This window comes from Engraulis encrasicolus, chromosome 7 (genome assembly GCF_034702125.1).
Source record: "Engraulis encrasicolus isolate BLACKSEA-1 chromosome 7, IST_EnEncr_1.0, whole genome shotgun sequence".
NCBI classification, from domain to species: domain Eukaryota; kingdom Metazoa; phylum Chordata; class Actinopteri; order Clupeiformes; family Engraulidae; genus Engraulis; species Engraulis encrasicolus.
This window is the reverse complement of record NC_085863.1, coordinates 16,819,494-16,826,993: the sequence shown is the minus strand read 5'-3', so window position 1 is coordinate 16,826,993 and position 7,500 is coordinate 16,819,494. Positions and strand designations below refer to the sequence as shown.

The 7,500-nt window shown below is 42.6% G+C and overlaps 1 long non-coding RNA gene across 2 annotated transcripts; it reads right to left on the bottom strand.

Annotated features, from left to right (window-relative positions):
- Positions 1-3,028: 3,028 nt before the first annotated feature.
- Positions 3,029-6,278, bottom strand: LOC134452006 (uncharacterized). 2 transcript variants are annotated; one of them, XR_010035331.1, is made up of 4 exons: positions 5,664-6,278; positions 4,857-4,955; positions 4,401-4,537; positions 3,029-3,841 (listed from the first exon to the last, which is right to left on the bottom strand). It is a non-coding gene; the product is annotated as an uncharacterized LOC134452006 (long non-coding RNA). The 2 variants fall into 2 exon arrangements; XR_010035330.1 differs by lacking the exon at positions 5,664-6,278 and having other exon boundaries at positions 4,857-5,029.
- Positions 6,279-7,500: the final 1,222 nt, after the last annotated feature.

The window sequence follows — 7,500 nt, the reverse complement described above, 5'->3', positions numbered from 1 at the left end:
CATCCGCGACTTCAATAACATAATAGTTTACTACAATAGATGCAGCTACTTTAAGCATGCCATAACTTAATGTAGGCCATGATAGTTTAACGTGTCATTCCCCGTGGCATCAACTTCAAATCCCCAAAGCTCCTCCAACTCCGAGAGCGAGACGAGAGAGGGGATGTAGACGGTGGGCTAGATTTCGTAGCTCCTTTAGAAAACGAGTTTCGTTCTCACTCTCGAGTGGCAACTTGATTTTTCTAATATTACCTCCTGACAATATGTAAAGCAATATTCTGGCTGTTGCCACGCTGAAAAGTTGCACGTTTATATTAAAAAATAATGAAAATAAAAAAGACTGGGGGTGACGTCACATAATGCACAGTCAATGGGAAGTCTCCGCCCCTCAAAGTTGAAAAGGGAATATTTATCCGCATATCGGGCTTTTTTCATGGGCAGATAATTCACCTAATCATTGAAACAAGGTAGGCATTTCATTCCTGACCATTTTCCTGTCACTGGAAAAAATAACACAGCTTGCATTTCTTTACTGACACGTAGTTTTCTGGCGAATTGATCTACCCCCGTCACCTCATTGCTCTATTGCTTTGAGGGAACAGACCTGTCCTCTTTTTGACATTTATCTCTCGTTTCCCAATGATGGTCAGACAGTCGAACACTAACAGCGAAAAAGAGCACTTTTGAAAGTTTGAGAAAAATATATTTTTTTGCATGTACATAACAAGTGAGCCCACTTACCCCCCAACTTGTAACTTTTTGCCATGAAATCTGACGGTTCCGGGTAGCATGCACGCGCTAGCTGTATTCTGCCTCGTTGACTTTGCATTGACGTGACGTCACTCGGTGGGCTATTTTTTGTTGTCATTTTTATAAATCAATGTGCAAGTTTTGAGGATGGCAACAGTCAAAATGTTGATTAATGGGTTGTCAGGGGGTTATATAAGCAAAAATAAAGTTGCCACTCGTTAACACCAACGAACTGACAAGATATGAGACTGGGCCCACCACCTAATGGGATAGCCACACACACAGGCTGCGTCCCTTCCCTTCACAAAGCTTTCCAAACTTCCGCCAATTTTGCAAGTTATTTTCTATTACTGAGTTGAACCACATAGCCAACTTAAAGACATGGGCTTTCAGATTAGCGTCCAACAATGCAGGAAAAAGACGTTATTGGTGACGGTCTGTCACTACAAACCTATGAGATCGAGCAGCCCCAGTCCTGACTCCTGTCCTATGGTGGATGCAATGGGTGGATGGCTGCAGCTATCCCACCATGCTCGTAGCAAAGGCTTTTTGACACAAAGTGATAATGACACTTGGCATTTCTCTTTCATCTGATAGTAGGTATATAACATAGAAAACCCAGGGACAATGTAAAATGAACCCCTCGTCCTTCTTCAATTTTACTGCCACGATTAGAGTCAGTTAGCGCTGTAGTTAGCACACGCTAACGTTAAGTGAATGGAAGGCTACATTAGCCACCAAGTTCTACCATTCGCGTTACGTAGGCAGCGAACATGGCTGCGCCCTTGTGGCGAAACTCGGTAATAACATGTCATTTTTCATCAAAACTACTTAGAAGTGCAGTCCAACGAACATCCATTCGTTTATTAAAATAAATAAGCCGTCAAAAAAAGATAATAGTTGTCAGTGCTTCATTTCTAGCCTGATAAACCAGCCTAAGTGTATTGGATGTCTTAATTTAGTCTGGCTCTGATGAATGGAGAAAACGGAACATTGTTGATGAGCACAACCCGTTGTCTTTCAAACCATGTCTGTGCTAATAGGCCAACGCTCTGACCAATCAGCGCAACTGCTTGTGACGTAGTAAGCGCGACAGAATCTGTGGTGGAGGGAGGGGACTGTAAACAAGGGAAGTGGTGAAGCTGTGAGCAGGACAGTGGATAACTTCAACGTTTTGAGATGGAGTCGGACTTTATGTCGCTTTTGCCAAAAAGACATGCGAGTTGCCGGTGTACTACAACACTATACAAAACTGTTCCAAAGTTCAACTTCAGCTTTGTCGGTTTCAGCGAACGTCTCGCATGCATCGAGGAAGCCCACGGCGTTAAACATACTTGAAAGAGATCTTCCTGTATTTATAGGCCGTCAGCTCACCTCAATTTTCGTTCATTCTCGCTCCACAGCATCCGAACACGATGCCCATAAGATGATGAACTGACCAAAGCTATTGTAGCGCGAGTCTGGGGGGTTACTTCTATTTACTCTCAATGGTTACTTCAGTTGTGTACGCATGTTCTATGATTCTGTTCTATGGTTTGGTGGGTGCGAGGCACTGTTGGGGTTCGAATAAGGGGAGCGGGGAGTTCTCTCCGTTTACTGTGAGAGATCTACGTAGCAGCTGTGCTACAGTTGGGTTACTGGTAAGCAGTGTACTTGTTCATTATTTTTATGTGGCGTGGCTGTGGCCAACTGTCTCCATTAAACGGACACTTCTGTCTACATCCTGTGTGTTCCCTGGCTACCAAACGCTACACTATGTTTCATTTCAGAGAGGTTCGGATCGTGAAAACATCCAAGGGTATTAGACGTTTACAGAAGAATATTTTCCTTAGCTAAATGAGGAGACACGATACACCATGTGACCGCGCTAAACCAATCACGTTGCCGATTTGGACAGCTATCAATCCTCTTGCGTTCCACAAATTGTACTAAAATAAGGTTTTTAAAATATATATATCTCTCTAAGGAAGACAGATTGATTCTTAACAGTTAAGAATGACCGTGATTAATTTCTATCTTGAAGAACAATAATGCATGAGGGTGCCAAAGGCAAAGACATCAGTCCAAATAGAAATAGGCCTACAATATCAATAATATCCAAGATCATCAATAATGATCGTTCATATAGGCTATACAAAGTGGTCCAACTGTTAAACTGTACTTCAAAAGGCAATGCAAGTTACCTTTCATGATATATACATTTTTTAAAAGTGATATTCATTCATGCATTTAAAGTGGGATAAATGGATCCTAACATTATCAAACACAAGCAGGTAATTGGAGTGCTTCTGGGTCTTCACCTTTTTCCCTTGGTGCTCATCAGTGTAGGGGCTGTCAAACTTGGTCCAGGAAGACAGATGCTGAGGCATTGTAGCCAAATAAAAAAGGGAAAAAAATGCAACCTTGATTGCCTCGGCATCCGTCTTCCTGGATTCCTAACAGTGCTTCAATAATAACAAAACAATAATGCAAGTGGTGGTAGATCCCTTTTTTAATCAATAATGGAAGCCATTATAATTATCAATATAATGAATATGCAGTTATTCATGTGGTAATTTATCCATTACTAGATACACAACACATACAAACAGTCATAAGTATATGCTTCAATAGACTGGCCTAACTGCATGGTTGTACCTAAACAGGAGGACTACTAGGGCATCGGTCTACAACCCCTTGGTGGCAAGGAAGATGGAGGCAAGGCAAACAATTACAGGCTGCCCTTTTAATGTATGCCATTGAAATGTTGACAAAATTATCCACTGTTGGCTCCTTAGTGGCACCTAGAATCCAGCTGACTAAATTATTAAGTACAAGAGGAACAGCTGTTTGTGCTTTACTGAGCGTCTGTAGTCTTCTGCAGTGGGAGGCCATGGGAACAACGTTGTCCTTTTTCAGTGTTACTATCTGTCTGGCTCATTTTGCTGGACTGTCACAATCTGTTTCCACACCTAAAGGTAACATGTCGAAGACCATATCTGTTGACAAAGTCTGAGCAGCAAACAACAATTCAGGCATTCAGTATTACAAGTGGTGGGGTGAATAACACAAGATGCCGGCGGTCATGTCGGAGTCTCCTCTTCAATGTATCCTGTCAATAACAACAAATCAAACAGAAAAATTCATGAGTCATGAATACCGGCAAAGGGGGGCTTGATATTGTAGTTTCTTAACATGGTGGGCAGTGTGGCATAATGATTAGTGAGGTGGTCTTAAGATCAGACTAGGGTTGCTGACTCAAAATCTCTGACCACTGCATACACCTCCATCCATGCCTAAAGTGCCCTTGAGCAAGGCATATATCCCAACATTGCTTTAAGGAAGGTAAACTATACTCTTTAAATTACTGTAAGCATTACTGTAGCATCACACTGCCATAAGACTTCTGCCTTCCTACTACAAAATAATACAGGTGGCAAGATGAATGGTCACACACATGTATGAAATTTGCCTTAATTTCGACAAATAATAAATTGCCTTGCAAACACCTGTAGCTTGAAACCGACAACAACTCCACTTGACTGAACCAGGCCAATATGTATTCCTCAATTTGGCTCATTACTTAGAAAATAATATATTATAAAGTAGGCTACATGCGTGTTGGGCACACCCTTGTATGTGTATTTGTGTGAAGTTAAGATATGACTTACTGTTGATTCTCTGCTCTGGCAGGATCCCTCAAAACCTGGTATTCTGTGGGTAGCAACTTTTGGGTAACTGCACCTCGAGATCCACACAGTCAATGTCCTTGATATGAAGGTCCTGTGTAGGTCCTTTACTTCAGGAGCTTGCACAAAAGGAAAAAAAAAGAATGTAGCTGGCAGACAAACAGTAGCCTATATTTTCGCTGGTGAACTGGTACAGTTGCATATTGTTAAGATCAAGCAAACAGACATGATCCTCATTAACATTCACACTACCTATTACAATCAGTGTGTTAACTTGTGACAACAGATTGTAGGCCTAATAGACTGCTGGATATTGTTAACACAGACCCCCCTCAATAACTCAGATGGGGTGGGGAACAGTCCTTAACTCAAACACAACATTTGGCTATGGTAAAGTACAACCAAGACATCTTTCAACAGATGATAGAACTAGCTTACCTGTCTGTGTGTCTTTGATGAAACCTTTTTGTCTGTCAGATGTGTTCTCCTAGCTTGCCAAAACAATACCTGAAGGCCTTCCCTTTGTCACGTTTCCCCCTGTGGAAAATCAGTACGTTATTCTTCAATCACAAAGCAATTAAGTCCATATAAACTAGCTTCTTAGTGTTATTTCCACATCAACGGTACAATTAATTCAACATAATTGAGCTGTGCGTTGTGAGAGATCACCGTGGGGCTCGATTGACTGGTTTCTCGGAATGCTCACCGCACTGAAGTGTTTGAGAATACAATCACGCACAAGAATGAGTCTCAGAAGTGTTTTCGTTGGTTTACTCGGTGTATTAACTGTCTGAATACACGGTATCAGTGTGATTCTAGTGTAGATCACTCCACCGGTATGGCACCATTAGCTCCATAACATCGATGTTATTTTAGTGCGACGCCATGCTGGTCTCGTCGAAGTGCAGTGTAATCGCTACTAATTTCCAAAGTGTAAAATTTAACTTAAGACGCAGCATGTGTATCCTCTAGCCGCCGTACACAGCCGTTTATCTGTCATTCCCAGTCAATCAGCCCCACGTTCATCTCACACAACGTCCATGTAAACTTCAATCTTACGACCACAGACTTTGTTTAGATAGTCAACATTAAAGACTGTAAACTGAGATTAAAAAGGGAGACGTCCGGGGCGACAGTCCATCTGTTACAATGGCAACAGGGTGAAGCGTTTACCAAATCATTACCGTCATCTTTTAGGAATATACTTTACACACACCCTGACGTTGTTAAGAGCATGCCACTTACCATTATATGAGGTGAACCTCGTCCACTCCGAGGACCTTGTCTTGGAAGACAACACGTCGCGTTCAGCAAAAGCCATGCCTCCTGACTGCTCCGAAGACCAACTGGCACTGACGACATATTTTTATGTTTGCTGGGTTATCGACGCCCAGTTGCATGGCAGTGAGTCCAAAATTGCTCGCCTCCTTCGCCTGGTCTACCATTAGGGCTAACAAGGGCGAGACGACTACCGGTACCACCATCGGGTTTTCAAAGAGCCCCATCATTTCGGCTACCAGTGGAGTTAACTGGTAGATAAGACTTTTGCCATAGCCTGTCGGTAACACGGCGAAAACGTCCTTCTTAAAAATGAATGAAGAGCCTCCTCTTGCTCACGTTTTAACGAAAACCCCAAGTCTGATGCCAATGCAGAATCAAACGAGCGCTGTTCCATTGCCGCCGCCATGTTTCTTGTGCTTTCTCCACTGCCCAGCGTCTCACTGCTATGTCGTCACTCCCTCAAAACCCCGCCCCAGAACCCTCTGCCCCGCCCGCGTTGATTCAAAACACATCTCTGCATTGTGATTGGTTTAGTTACCATCTTGCCAGATTCAGGGCAAGATTCAAAATGAATAGTTGTTCGATACCAGACCCACCCGCAGCTGAAAAATTTTCAGCGTCCAGCAGGTGGCGCTGGTTTACCAGGCTACTTCATTTCCACTTTAAAGAAGATGCACGAAGCACGAAGAGTCTGCGTGAGAGCCAGGCTAGGTCGTCCTATACCGCCCTACAAAGGCAAAGTGCAGTAACTACATATTTTGCTAAAATTGAGTTTATACTGAAAATAGTCTTCATTACAGCTCCTTTATCTTGTGGCAAAACCTTATGATCCAACTGTGTCCTGTTTTAGAGATATTGCTACATCAAGTTCGCAGTGGCTACAATACCAAGGCTTTGAAAAGTATTTTTTGCTCAATTTCACAGCTGGTGTAGTAACTGCATTCTGCATTTGCGCTGCACCATATTGCAAATGTGCTGCACCATGGGTGCATTCTAATATGCGGACTCCCGTCCTGTCATTTTCGCATTTGCCATCGTGATTGAAGAATAGTGCCCCAAAAGTTGTTGAGTCTATAGGCTGACAGCGGGGAAACTTTATTGGTTTCTCAATGGAGGCGAGGCGTCAGAGAAGCGCGAGGCCACAAGCATAGAGCTTGAAAGTGACGTCACTTCCCCCGATTTCATGGGACCTCAACTGCGTTTTTAGCCGAAAATCGTAGCATGTAATCCAATGGCGGTATTAAAATGATATTTCGATCCCCTTCGAGTTATGCCACGAGCTCCACATATGTTGTTTCTGATATTTTTGTTTAATTTTTCGTACGAACTCCCAAACTTTTTAGCTACATGGAGCCATTGACTTTCACTAGCTTAGCGTCATACTCCCTCTTTTAACTTGTCTTAAAGCAAGACAACGCTTAACATGAAAAATAAGACACTTTACCACCTTAATAAACCCCAGCCAACGATTTTAACTGTATTAAGCCCTAAAATAGTGGTATACCCCTTTAACGTCATCATGCCTTCACCTACCAAAGGGGCTGTATGCTTATACTAAAAGTACACAAACTGATTACATTTTGGAGAGTTCTTTTCAAGATGATTGCCTGACACCTGTGCTCTTGGAGGTATGTAGGATTGACACTTGCCAAGATTTAAAGGTGTATGCCACTATTTTGGGGCTTACTAGCATGTCGATAAGCAAGTGAAAGTCAATGGATCCGTGTAGCATGCTGCTACACGGATCCATTGACTTTCACTAGCTTATCGACATACTCCCTCTTTTAACTTGTCTCCAAGC